We start from the raw sequence: 12,944 nt of genomic DNA, 5'->3' as shown, positions 1-12,944 counted from the left end.
GAGTCTGAGCAAAATGGTTCAAATGGCTCTGAGCACTATGCGACTTAACTTCGCAGGTCATCAGTCGCGTAGAACTTAGAACTAATTAAACCTAACTAACCCAAGGACATCACACACATCCATGCCCGAGGCAGGATTCGAACCTGCGACCGTAGCGGTCGCTCGGCTCCAGACTGTAGCGCCCAGAACCGCACGGCCACTCCGGCCGGCAGAGTATGAGCAGAAGACGCAACTGAAAAGCCTGTGTCACCGGTTGTCGGTTGTACTGCTTGGCCTGATAAACGCCAAAGAGCTCTGCTGTAAATACTGATCAGTGTTCCGGAAGACGATACTTAAAAACGTCGGCGCCAATGACGATGGCACACACGACACCACGGTCAGTGCGACAGCAATCAGTGTATACAAAGATACTATCGCGAAGTTCCAAGCGAAGATCGTGAAGCTGAAGGCGATAGAGCGAGGCTGGAGTAGTGGCCTTAGGAAGCAAATAAAGGCCAAGTTGACCACGGGCCGCCGCACGAAGCCAAGGTGGTGAAGAAGAGTTCACACCCACGGGGAAGTTGCATGGTTGGTTGGTTGGTTGTTGTTGGTAGGTTGGAGAAGGGTCCAAACTACGCGGTCATCAGTCCCTCCGACCTGAAGTTAACTGAAACCGATAAAATCCCACATTAGAAGAACGAATTACAACATCCATAAAATGATAAACTATTGACAGGTAAGGAAGGAAAAGGTGAGGGAAAGAAAGTGACTAATGAAAGGCATGAAGGAAGGAGCACAGGAGACGAAAGATTCTCAGGACAAAACAGACCCCATGAGGAAAGGAGTGGAAAGGTAGAGGGCCGGGGTGAACCACCAAGCCCAGTTGAAGCCAATCCAGTCGGGGTGAAGGGGGGAGCATGAAAACCTGCCATTCCCTCCACGCACCAATAAGGTGGAAGGCCGCTCCCTTAAATAAAGCGATAAAAAAACCATTACGAATAAAACGTAAAACGAGATCCGAAGGTGAGGCATCATCAGCCAACACCAGGGGTAGCGATTCTGGAAAGCTAAAAGTCTGTCGTAGAGTGGTTAAGTTGGGGCAGTCCAGTAAGAGGTGAGCCACAGTCAACATCGATCCACAACGACAGCCAGGGCCGTGAGGACTTAACCGTGAGTCAAAAAGTATGGCCGATGCGGAGCCGGCAGAGGACGACAGAGGCCTTACGAGAGGCCTAGAAGGAGGACCGCCACGGTTGTAGAATCCTTAATTGCCCTGAGCTTGTTCGGCGAAGAAAGAGTGCTCCATTCTGCATCCCAAAGGCCCAAAACCTGACGACGTAATGTCGAGTGAAGGTCTATTTCTGGAATGCCAACAGCGAGAGATGGCCTGGGAGAAGCTAATTTAGCCAGTCGATCGGCAAGTTCATTCCCAGGAATTCCAACATGGTCTGGGGTCCAAATGGAAACCACCGAGCATCCACGTTGAGAGAGGAGAGAAAGGGAGTCCTGGACAGCGATGACCAACGGGTGGCGGGGGAAGCACTGACCGATAGCGTGCAAACCGCTCAATGAGTCACTACAGATAGTGAAGAAAGTTGCATGGAGCGTGAAGTTAAGCTGCCTGAGCAAGAGCCGGAAGCGAATTCCCGGAGGTAACAGACAAGAGGGACGTGCCCCGTACTGGCGATCAAAGGAGTCATCGAAGAAGGAGGCATAGGATGGGTGGCCACGCATGGCAGACAAACGGCATGCATATCTGCTGAGGAGAAATTCAGGGCGGTAGGACAGCGGTAGTTCGGCAGCTTCTGCATACAGACTCTAAGGCGGGCTATTGTATAAGACGCCAGTGGCCAAATAGATGCCACGATGGTGGATAGTGTTGAGACGGCGTAAGAGGGACGGACGAGCAGATGCTGCTATGGTGGCCATATAAAGTCCATAGACAGCTTCTGATCGGTCGGCAACTACGTAAAGCTCCCACAGGTAGCGTCAACGTCCGCGCTCTTAGCGCCACGACTCCCGTAATAGCGTCGGCATTGCGAGAACTATCTCTGCCTCTTCCCTCCATCGAGAACTCTTCCCTATTCATCCGCTATTTAAGAATGAGAGCACTTAGCGACTTCCAACAAACTTTACGCAGAATTCCAAAATTTTTCGTTTTTCTTTTTTCTCTCTGACACCCCTCCCCCCCATCCAAAAAAAAAAGAAAGAAATGAAAAACGTTTATCACTTTGTATATTTCCTCTCTGTTCATGCAATAAATCTTTAGCATCAGGCTTGGCGTTTTAATTTATTATTTCTTTTTTACTAACTCTATTCGCAACAGATTTTGCAGACAGTATCCATATATACCATTTAACGGACTTGCAGAATTATATTATTGTATGACACATAAACGCTGAGATGCGTGGAAAAGTAGATTTTTAAGAAAAACTATACTCATCCACTGACAGTAATAAAACAAATGTAATTAGGGTATTACGTCTTCAAACATAAAGGTTTTACACGTTCAACGTCAAGTGTTTTACACAACTCATTTGTGAAATAGTCAGACGTTTACTGCTGTTTTATACACGGTAGATCGATTCTTTAATGAATTGCAAGTGTTTGGGAGAGTATTACTAGTATTAATATATTGTTATTATTTTTAAAATGTTAGGCGTCGGTGGTAAGTTAAATGCGAGAGTGACAACCATTTATATTCGGAAAGGGACAGGGGGGACAGTAACAACATAGCGCACCATCTCATCCCGCCGATCCCACACCACAGCCGAACCTACACGCGCTCCTGGACTTCGGGTAGCGCGTGATAGCGGGCGGGCCGTCACGGCGTGTAGCCGGCACCTCCCCCACCTGCGCCTTTGTCTGCCGCCGCGTCATGACGTCAGCGCTTTGATGCAAAAAGGACGGCCGTCGCAGGAATGCCGCTCCTCTCATGTGGGAGGTCTGATGAGTGGCCGCGCCTCCGGGAACTCAGGTAGCACGGCTGCAGCGCCGACCGCACCTGTCCGCACCTGAAGTTGCCGATACCTGTCACCGAAACGGCCTCCCATCACGGACGTGCCTCGCACCTCTGAGATAAAAGTCTCACGCGTCAGCATCGGGTATAGCCGAGCTTTAAAGGCTACTAACGGTAGCAGTACTTAGTACAGTCTGTTAAGTAAGAGTGTGGTCGGCATTACACACATGTGGTAAAAGATATCGCCTTAGGTCTTTCACAACCCAACAGAGGGAGCCTTTGCCCTTCACGCAGCGTCCATAAGGCACTAGTGTACTTGGAATTCTTGACTGAGTTACACAAGCAAAGATGTTTGACGCCGACAGCCAAACGTTGGTTCGTCGACAAAAATGAAGATTGCAATCTGTAGGAGGACAATAATCTGTGTAAGGTGGCTATAATTTCACACTTTTTTATTATTTTTATTATTATTGTTATTTATTTTATGGCCTTCATTGGACCACTCTAGTCAAAAATACAAAGTTGTAAACAAGTTGTTACACAGGGATACAATTTGGTTCAACAATAACTTAATATGATATTTAGGTAATATAAGTAATAGAGTCTATTCTTATGTGAAATGTGTTTTGCTCTTCTGTCTGCCCAATATTTCTTGATTCTTTCAGATATTTTCTTTCTTTCTTCATCTGAGACCACTCTTCCTGTACTCCTTTTATTGATTTTCATTTGTAGTCTAGTTTGCGGATCTTGCAGTATTCTGGTTTTCCCTGTCTTGTTTTTTAGGTCATCTACTGTAATTTAAAGTTCTTTTATATCTTCCTTAATTTCTGTGATCCATTTAAAGTCGCTCTTCCTATTCCACAATTTTTGTATTATTTTTTTACTAATTCTGTTTTCTGGAGTCCTCATCAGATGTCCAAAGAATGAGAAGCGTTTCTTCCTGATTGTGCTCATGACTGGTTCTATTTTCTTAATACTGTTTCATTTGATGCTATTCTCCAATGTCCATCTATTTTATACTGTTTATTTATACATGTCCTAATTATTCTTCTTTCTAGTTTTAGTATTCTGCCAATTTCTGCTGTATTAGTTGTTTTGAAGATAGTTTCAGCTGCATACGTTATTTCTGGTTGTGTAACTGTTTTATAGTGTTTTAATTTTGCATCTATAGATAGGCTTTTCTGTTGTATGTAGTTTTGGTAATGTAATTTGCGTAGTTCAGTTTTTTAATTCTATTCTGCCATGATCGCTTCTCATTTAAATTGTATGTTATTATTTCGCCTAAATATTTAAATTTATCAACAATTTTGATTTCCTGTTCTCATATTGTAATTTTGTTTGCAAGTGGTGGATCAGTTCGCATAATTTCGCACTTTACAAGCATTCATCTACACATTTTGTCGTGATTTACAACCGGAATTAGGTATCATTTGGCTCTGAGCACTATGGGACTCAACATCTGTGGTCATCAGTCCCCTAGAACTTAGAACTACTTAAACCTAACTAACCTAAGGACATCACACACATCCATGCCCGAGGCAGGATTCGAACCTGCGACTGTAGCAGTCCCACGGTTCCGGACTGCAGCGCCGGAACCGCACGGCCACCGCGACCGGCAGGTATCATTTGATGGGTTGTATATCGTATATATGAATATTTAAAGTGGACTGAATTGTCAAGTACACCTTGTAAATAGTTGTTAACGCTTATTGCAGGGAAGGTGATGGATTGTCTTTATTAGTGAAACGGTGTAATGTACGATTGCCTATACTAGTAGAGGTTGGAAAGCCAGTGGAAATGAAGCGGCAGGCGTAACTCAGGCCCTTGTTGGAAAAGCCCGCACAGGTGTGTTGGTCCTGTTTAACAGGGGAAGTAGCCCTAGCCGGACGGTCGGGGGACCTGAGCACTGAAGCTCCGTAGAGTGGCGGCTTTCCGGTATTGTAGCTAGGCCCGAAGGATAAACATGCACGCTGGGTTATTTCCGAGGATTTTTACTCTGAGAAGCGTACCACTGTATGAATTCCTAATTAACGGGGATAGGTATTTCTTCGCAAACTTTCCGCGCTCGACGTGGTTTCGAGAATATGAATCTCCTTTTGCAGTTACAAGGGAGGGGAGTTCAGCTTTGCTTGGACGCCAGCGGTGGAGAGAAAAAGGCCTTCCATTGAGAGCACCCATGTTTGATGGTCGCTCAGTATCAGCTTTTGGTGGTACAGACGGACCTTTCTGTCTTTGCTCTGAGGAGATTTTATAACCGTTAGTCACTGTACTGTTGCGAATTATACGATTCTGGACTTCTCCTCCGGGTAGGGAGTCGTCTTTGAGTATAAAGCGTTCAGTGACTGAGAGCACTTCTTCTGCCTATACTCACGTAGAGACGTTATCTGACTTCCGTCCTTTTGGCTGGGAGTTCGCTTTTCTTGCCTGTAGAACACAGAGAGGAGAAGAGAGCATTAAATTATATTAGTCAAAGGACCGCCTTCTGCTGTCCTAGTGTTTGAGAGAGTTTTTTATTTTGTGGCTGGAGTTGTTCCATCGTCGCACACGTGTATGACAACCATCAGTCCGACGCACCGGACGCAGTACATACGATGATATTGCTAGTTGCTTCGGCTTATTACGGCTATAAGGCTAAACGGCTGTGATCACGTAAGTTTTATTTCCACTGAGGTTGCACACCACTGTAGATCATCTTCGAAAGTATTGTCTTCTAGTGTTTGGTACGTAGGTGATGTCAGTCATCTCACGTTATTTATATTAGATCGCGTAGCCATAAATAGGGGCATATTTGGGCGATTGATCAGTAATATTAGTTAGGAAACATAAAGATTTGTAATATAAAGGGGTTTTAATCTACAATAAATGTATAAGCAGAAACAATATTTATCACTTAGTAGTTACTAGTACCCTCAATCATTCATTTATGTTTCGGTTGTAATTTATATGTTAAAGAACAACAAGGAGGAAATGATATTATAATTAAGAGATCCTAAAATCTGCTTCAGGGGGCAATCATAAAGGGCCATATCTTGAATTTTCGTGTTCCGTATCTTCTGTTGCGCACATTCATTTTAACCCACCTGAAATAGTATCGGATCTGAGGCACCGCAGCAAGCTTTGCAGCGACTGGAGAAAGGTGTGCAGCAACTGGATTGATCCTCAGTCGTCTGACGTTAATCCTATCCAAAATATACGCTCTTACATCAAAAAAAGAGGGCAAGGGAAAAAAGACTTTCAATTCTGAAACAGCTGTCAACGTAAATTTCACGCGTTTGTAGGTCTTCCACGTGAATACGCGGAAAACTTGGTTTCAAGTATGCCACGAAGATGCCAAGCAACTGTCGACGCGGCGGGTGCCTGGACGTATTATAAACTGTAATGGCATTTTTCTTTCATGCATGTACGATGTATATATATGTTTTACTCTGCTTTCGAATACAATTTTCTACTGATTAATCCGACCACTCTCTTAACAGATTGTATGTTCGGGTCCTCATCCACTGTCAATTTCTTGCGGAAAGTCGTTTTCCTGCATAGGCTGTCGTTATATTCTAAAACCAGTGACTCCCAACCTCCCCCCCTCCCCTCTCCCCCTCCCCCCTCCCCACCCCTGCGATTCTAAACCGAACTCCAATTTATAACACAGTCTGAAACTTCTGATTACTTTACGAATGAGTTAATTTGTTAATATATTCTAAGACAAAACAAAAACGGCGCACCAGACGGAATTATCCGAACGGGACGGAAATCGGTAGCTGTGGTGTATAGACAAACAAATGATTACAATTTCAGAAAAAAAACTGGATGATTTATTTAAGAGAAAGAGCATCACAAACTGAGAAAATCAGCAAAGCATTGATCCACATCTGGCCCTTATGCAATGGGCGACAGTCAGTTTCGTATCAACCACTGTCTGGGGCGTCTTCAGACACATTGTCGCTGGTCTTCGGGGCTCAGTTCGAAGCGGTGCTCATCACTAAAGACAATTATATTCCAGTCAATGAGTTCCTGGCGGAAGACATGTCCGGAGACACCACACCGACAACGAGGAGTTATTGCCTGAGGTGGCATTTCTTTTCATAGCAGGACCCCTTTGGATGTCATCTGCAGCTCCCTGCAGCACAGCGGTACGTCGACGATATTCTACACCACGTTTTGTTCTCTTCCATGGTAAGCCATCCTGTGCTTATACTTCAACAAGATAATGCCTGTCTGCACTCAGCGAGAGTTCCTGTTTGTTTTCGTACTTGCCAAACCCTAAATGGACCAGCAAGGTCGCCGGATTCCCCTCTTACTGATAATTGGAGCATTATGGGCAGAACCCCCTAACTAGGCAGCGATTTTGACGATCTAACTCTCCAGTTGGACAGTATGTGACACGATATCCCACGGCAGGAGATCCAACAAATCTACCAATCAATGCCAAGCCGAATAACTGCTTGCATCAGGGCCAGAGGTGGACGAACGCATTATTGACTTGCTCTATTTGTGAAGCTCTGCCGGCCGTTGTGGCCGTGCGGTTCTAGGCGCTTCAGTCCGGAACCGCGCGACCGCTGCGATATCTGGTTCGAATCCTGCCTGGGACATGGATGTGTGTGATGTCCTTAGGTTAGTTAGTTTTAAGTAGTTCTAAGTTCTAGGGGACTGATGACCTCAGATGGTAAGTCCCATAGTGCTCAGAGCCATGTGAACCATTTTTTTGTGAAGCTCTTTCTCTTGAATACATCATCCAGTTTTTCAGAAATCGTACTCATTTGTTTGTCTGTACATGTACATCACATCTAGCGATCTCTGTCCCCCATTCGGATAATTCCTACGTGATGCGTTGCCCTTTTTGTCGTGTTAGAGAGTATTTAACGTTAAGCATGTAAAACCTTTATGTCTGAAAACGCAAAACGGCAATTATTTAAATTTATTAGTTTACGATTATTGATTATTGGCTAATGAAAAAATCAAAATCAAAACACGCTTTGCTGCATAAACAGCGAAAATATAGGAGACAATAAACTTTCTTCATTATTTTGTAAAGAGTGTCAGCGAGAAAAAGTTTCGGAAAGGCTTCAAATTACTTTTAGAGTTTGTTGTAAGCCGTTAAGTCCTATCGTTGTCAGGTACTGGATAAATACTTTCTGGGCAGTTTCCACGACGTGACTTGCGCTACCTCAAGACAAATACCCATAATTGCTAACTTCACTGCTTGATTTATTGTGTTAAACCTTTAACCTTACACAGGGTGTCTCGCACAAAACCGGCACGCCTCACGCACTGGTTAATCAATTCTAGTCGAATTGTGTGTGAAGAGGCAACACTGTCTTGAAAGTTGGCTACACTGTATTGTAACGGAAAGTAGAGTGCAGCTATGTGTTCGTGCGTCAGTTTGTGTGAGAAGCTCCTATTGTTGAGGTGTTACAGAAATGGGGCAATTCGCATCAGAACAGCCATTTGGTATTGTGGAGTGTTACACACCGACAGGCTACGTCAAGGAATGTAAAGAAATGTTTCAAGCGCAGTATCATCGTAGGACTCCTGAAACTATAGACACGATTCACACGGGCATCACGAGAAGTCCCCACAAGTCGATAAGGAGGTTACCACAGCAGGCTGCTGTATCTCGTACATCGTGTCATCGCGTACTAGAAGATACGAAATTAAAAGCCTACCTGCTAGTGTGGTGCAAGAGTTGAAATTTGAGGATTAGGAGAAAAAGAAAATTAATTTCTGTAACTAGCTGTTAACATCAGTTGCTAACGATTACTTGAAGCCTTCGCCTTGCTTCATGTCAGAGGAGGCCTTGCTCCTTTTTTTCAGGCTACGTAAACTCCCAAAATTTGAAATAGTGGTTGCAGGACAACCCACATATTCTGCATGAGAACCTCTCCGCTCAGACAATATGAGTGTTTGGTGTACTTCGTCCGTATGCGCATTACTGGCCCCATACTTCTCAGTTACGCGTTAAACAGTGCCAGATACCTAAAGCTCTTTGATTCTTTCTATGCACAGTTCACAGTTATCAAATGCAGAGAAGCTGTATGCAATATTCCAACAAGATAAGGTAACCGTTCACACATTTAACCAAAGTATGGCCTACATCACCAACTTGTTGCCCGAAGACAGACTTGTCAGTAGAGACTTCTGGCCCCCGAGTTCCCCGTACTTGACAACGTCTGATTTTTATTTATGGGACACACTAAAAAGAAAAGTGTACGCTGACAACCCTCGCACAACAGACGATTTTAAACTGAACATTACTCGAGGAATTAACAGCATCACACCTGCAGAATTAGCCGGCCGCGGTGGCCGTGCGGTTCTAGGCGCATCAGTCCGGAACCGCGGGACTGCTACGGTCGCAGGTTCGAATCCTGCCTGGGGCATGGATGTGTGTGATGTCCTTAGGTTAGCTAGGTTTAATCAGTTCTAAGTTCTTGGGGACTGATGACCTGAGATGTTAAGTCCCATAGTGCTCAGAGCCATTTGAACCAACCTGCAGAATTACAGCGTGTTGCTGGCTCGTACTTTTTAACAAGCAGATTCTGAGAGCATTTTATTGTTTAAATTCAGTCAATAAATATACGAAATACAGAAAAGCAAATCAATTTGCTCCTGGTAGCCGTTTGATAGGCCACCTGTCACTGATACCGAGTCTAGCCGTCCGGTAATAAGTTAAAGTCGCACAGCATGACTAGCTAGTATACCCTGAAGGGTAGATTCAGCTGCATGAATTGGAAAGGTGTGTCCTAGCCTTCGCACCAATAGGCACATTTCCTCTGCGAAGTATGAGCGATGTGTGCTGTTTTAATGTAACTGATATGATCTCAGTTTAGTAATGACACAGAGTAGCCTGAAGTTTGAGGGACCAGTCAGGAAGAATTGATGCGCAAAGAAGTAGGATACGGAAGTACTAAGGAATGAAGAGATCCGCTTGAAATTCACGACGCTGTAGATTCGGAGTTAATGAATAGCTAAGCAGGCAGTTCAGATGAAGATAAGTAGACATCTCTAAACAGTATTTGGTACAAGGAAGGTAAATGCGAAGAAGCCACAGGTAACAGAAAAAAATATTTCAGTTGTACGGCGAAAGAAGGAAGTACAAAAATGTGCGTGGAAATTCAGAAATAACAAAGAAAGCAAGTCACCTAGGAACGAAATAAATAGAATGTACAGGAAGATAAGGCGAAATGTCTGCATGAAAAATACGAAGAAATCGAAAAAGAAATGTTTGTCGGAAGGACTCTCTCTACGTGTAGGAAAGCCAAAACAAATTCGGTGAAATTAATAGCAATGGTGGTAACATTAGGACTGCAACGGAAATTTCACTGTTAATGCGGAGGAGAGAGTGGACACTGAAGGGCTCTATGAGGGGGAAGACTTCTCTGATATGATAGAAGAAGAAACAGGAGTCGATTTAGAAGACATAGAGGATGCAGTATTAGAATCAGAATTTGCAAGAGATTTAGAGGACTTAAGATCAGATAAGGCAGAGGGGATAGATAACATTCCATCAGAATTTCTAAAATCATTGGCGAAGCGGTAACAAAACGACTATTCATGTCGGTGTGTAGAATGTAGGAGTCTGGCGACATACACTTCCTGAAAATCATTATACACACAATTCCGTAGACTGCAAGAGCTGACAAGTGACAGAATTATCGCACAATCAGCTTGACAGCTCACGCATCCAACTTGTTGACAGGAAGAATGGAAAATAAAACTGAGGATGTATTAGGTGACGATTAGTATCAGTTTAGGAAAGATAAAGCCATCAGAGGGGCAATTCTGACGTTTCAGTAGATAATGGAAGCAACACTAAAGAAAAATCAAGATAAGTTCATAGGATTTGTCGACCTAGACAATGCTTTCGACAATGTAAAATGGTGCAAGATGGTCGAAATTCTGAGAAAAATTGGGGTAAGCTATAGGTCCAAATGGTTCAAATGGCTTTGAGCACTATGGGACTTAACTGCTGAGGTCATCAGTCCCCTAGAACTTAGAACTACTTAAACCTAACTAATCTGAGGACATCACACACATCCATGCTCGAGGCAGGATTCGAACCTGCGACCGCAGCGGCCGCGCGATTCCAGACTGTAGCGCCTAGAACCGCTCGGCAACTCTGGCCGGCTAAGCTATAGGGAGGGACAGGTTATATACAATATGTACAAGATCTAACAGGGGATAATAAAAGTGGACGTCCAAGAACGAAGTGCTCGGATTAAAAAGAGTGTAAGGTGTAAGACCAGGATGTAATCTTTCGCCCGTACTGTTTAATCTGCACATCGAACCGAACAGGTAATTACGAAAATAAATGAAAGGTTCTAGAGTGGGATTAAAATTTAGGTTGAAGGGTCACCATTGAAAAGATTCGATGATGACATTGCTATCCTTAGTGGTAGTGAAGAAGCATTACAGGATCTGTTGAATGGAATGAACAATCTAATGAGTATAGAATATGGAGTTAGAGTAAATCGAAGAAAGACGAAAGTAACGAGAAGTAGCAGAAATGAGAACAGCGGGAAACTTAACATCAGAATTGGGGATCACGAAGTAACGAAGTTAATGAAGTCTGCCACTTAGGCAGCAAAATAATCCATGATGGACAGGGCAAGGAGGACATAAAATCAGACTACCAAAGGAAAAAAGGTCATTCCTGGCCAAGAGGAGCTATTAGTTTCAAAGATAGGCCTTAATTTGAGAAAGAAAGTTCAGAACATATATGTTTGGAGCACAGCATTGAATGGTAGTCAAACATGGACTGTGGGAGAACCGGAACAGAGGAGAATCGAAGCATTTGAGATATGGTCCTCCAGAAGAATTTTGAAAATTAGGTGGATTGATAAGAAAAGAAATGAGCAGGTTCTCCACAGAATCGGCGAAGAAAGGAATGTATGGAAACACCGATAAGAAGAAGGGACAGGATGTTGAGACATCAGGGGGTAACTTCAGTGGCTCTAGAGGGAGCTGGAGATGGTAAAAACTATAGAGGAAGACAGGGATTCAAATACATCCAGCAAGTAACTGAGGGGACATAAGTTGCAATTGCCATTTTAAGATGAAAAGATTGGCACAGGAGTGGAATTCGTGGTTGACTGCATCCGATCAGTCAGAGAGAGTGAAACATTGTTCCGGCAGACAGCCCAGTTCTCTACAATAGCTCCAATGGGGTCGCCGGATCACACCCAACAGTGTCGCATGCTCTCACTTCTCAAGACGCTGTGCAGAGGTTTCGAATTTAATACAGGACATTGGCGTGAAGACTGGTGATAAGGAACTTTACGCCACCATTCATCCTGTCCTCTCTGCCCTAAAGACAAAGGGGAAATTGTCAACAGCGCGCGGCGTACCTGAATGGCTACCCATCCAAGAACTGGCTACGTCCGAAATGTTCTCAACTTCCATGTTCTGCAACCAGGGTATCCAAAGCGGCAGAGCCGTCGACTGTCCAGTAATCTCCAAGATGTAAACGATAACTGTTTGCACGGTACCACACTGGTGTAGAGGAAATTGAGGGGCACAGTGTCATACCAGACACGTGTGGTCTATCAGTTCGGGAAACGACTTCAAATTGGTCTACAAGAGCTACATGGGCATGCGCCTCGTGCGAAAAATTTCAGTATCTTCTCGCTCCTTCGCAGAAACTATTAGTCCAAGAGGGAAAAAGGACTAAGACCTTTTGTTGTAGGAAATTCGATGTATAATTTCGTTGTGGTCTATGTTTTTCCTAGAGGTCGCGGTTTCCGAGTTATTCGAGAAAAAATTAGAAAAGTATCTTCCCTCCCCCCCCCCTTTCCGACACACTTAACCCACAACGGTCATGATACTATGTTCTTCATGCCAACCACTACAACCACTGTACAACAATTTTCGACTACACCAATTATTTCCCATAATCCACCATTCTTGTGTTTCACTGACTGTGCTATTATGCCACCAGCTTAGTCGTGCACTTACAACATGTAAAACTGGCGTTTGTACAAATTTTACCTTACAATATCGTGAATTATGTCGTCAT

Source organism: Schistocerca serialis, chromosome 6 (genome assembly GCF_023864345.2).
Source record: "Schistocerca serialis cubense isolate TAMUIC-IGC-003099 chromosome 6, iqSchSeri2.2, whole genome shotgun sequence".
NCBI classification, from domain to species: Eukaryota; Metazoa; Arthropoda; class Insecta; order Orthoptera; family Acrididae; genus Schistocerca; species Schistocerca serialis.
Note: the sequence above shows the minus strand (reverse complement) of the source record.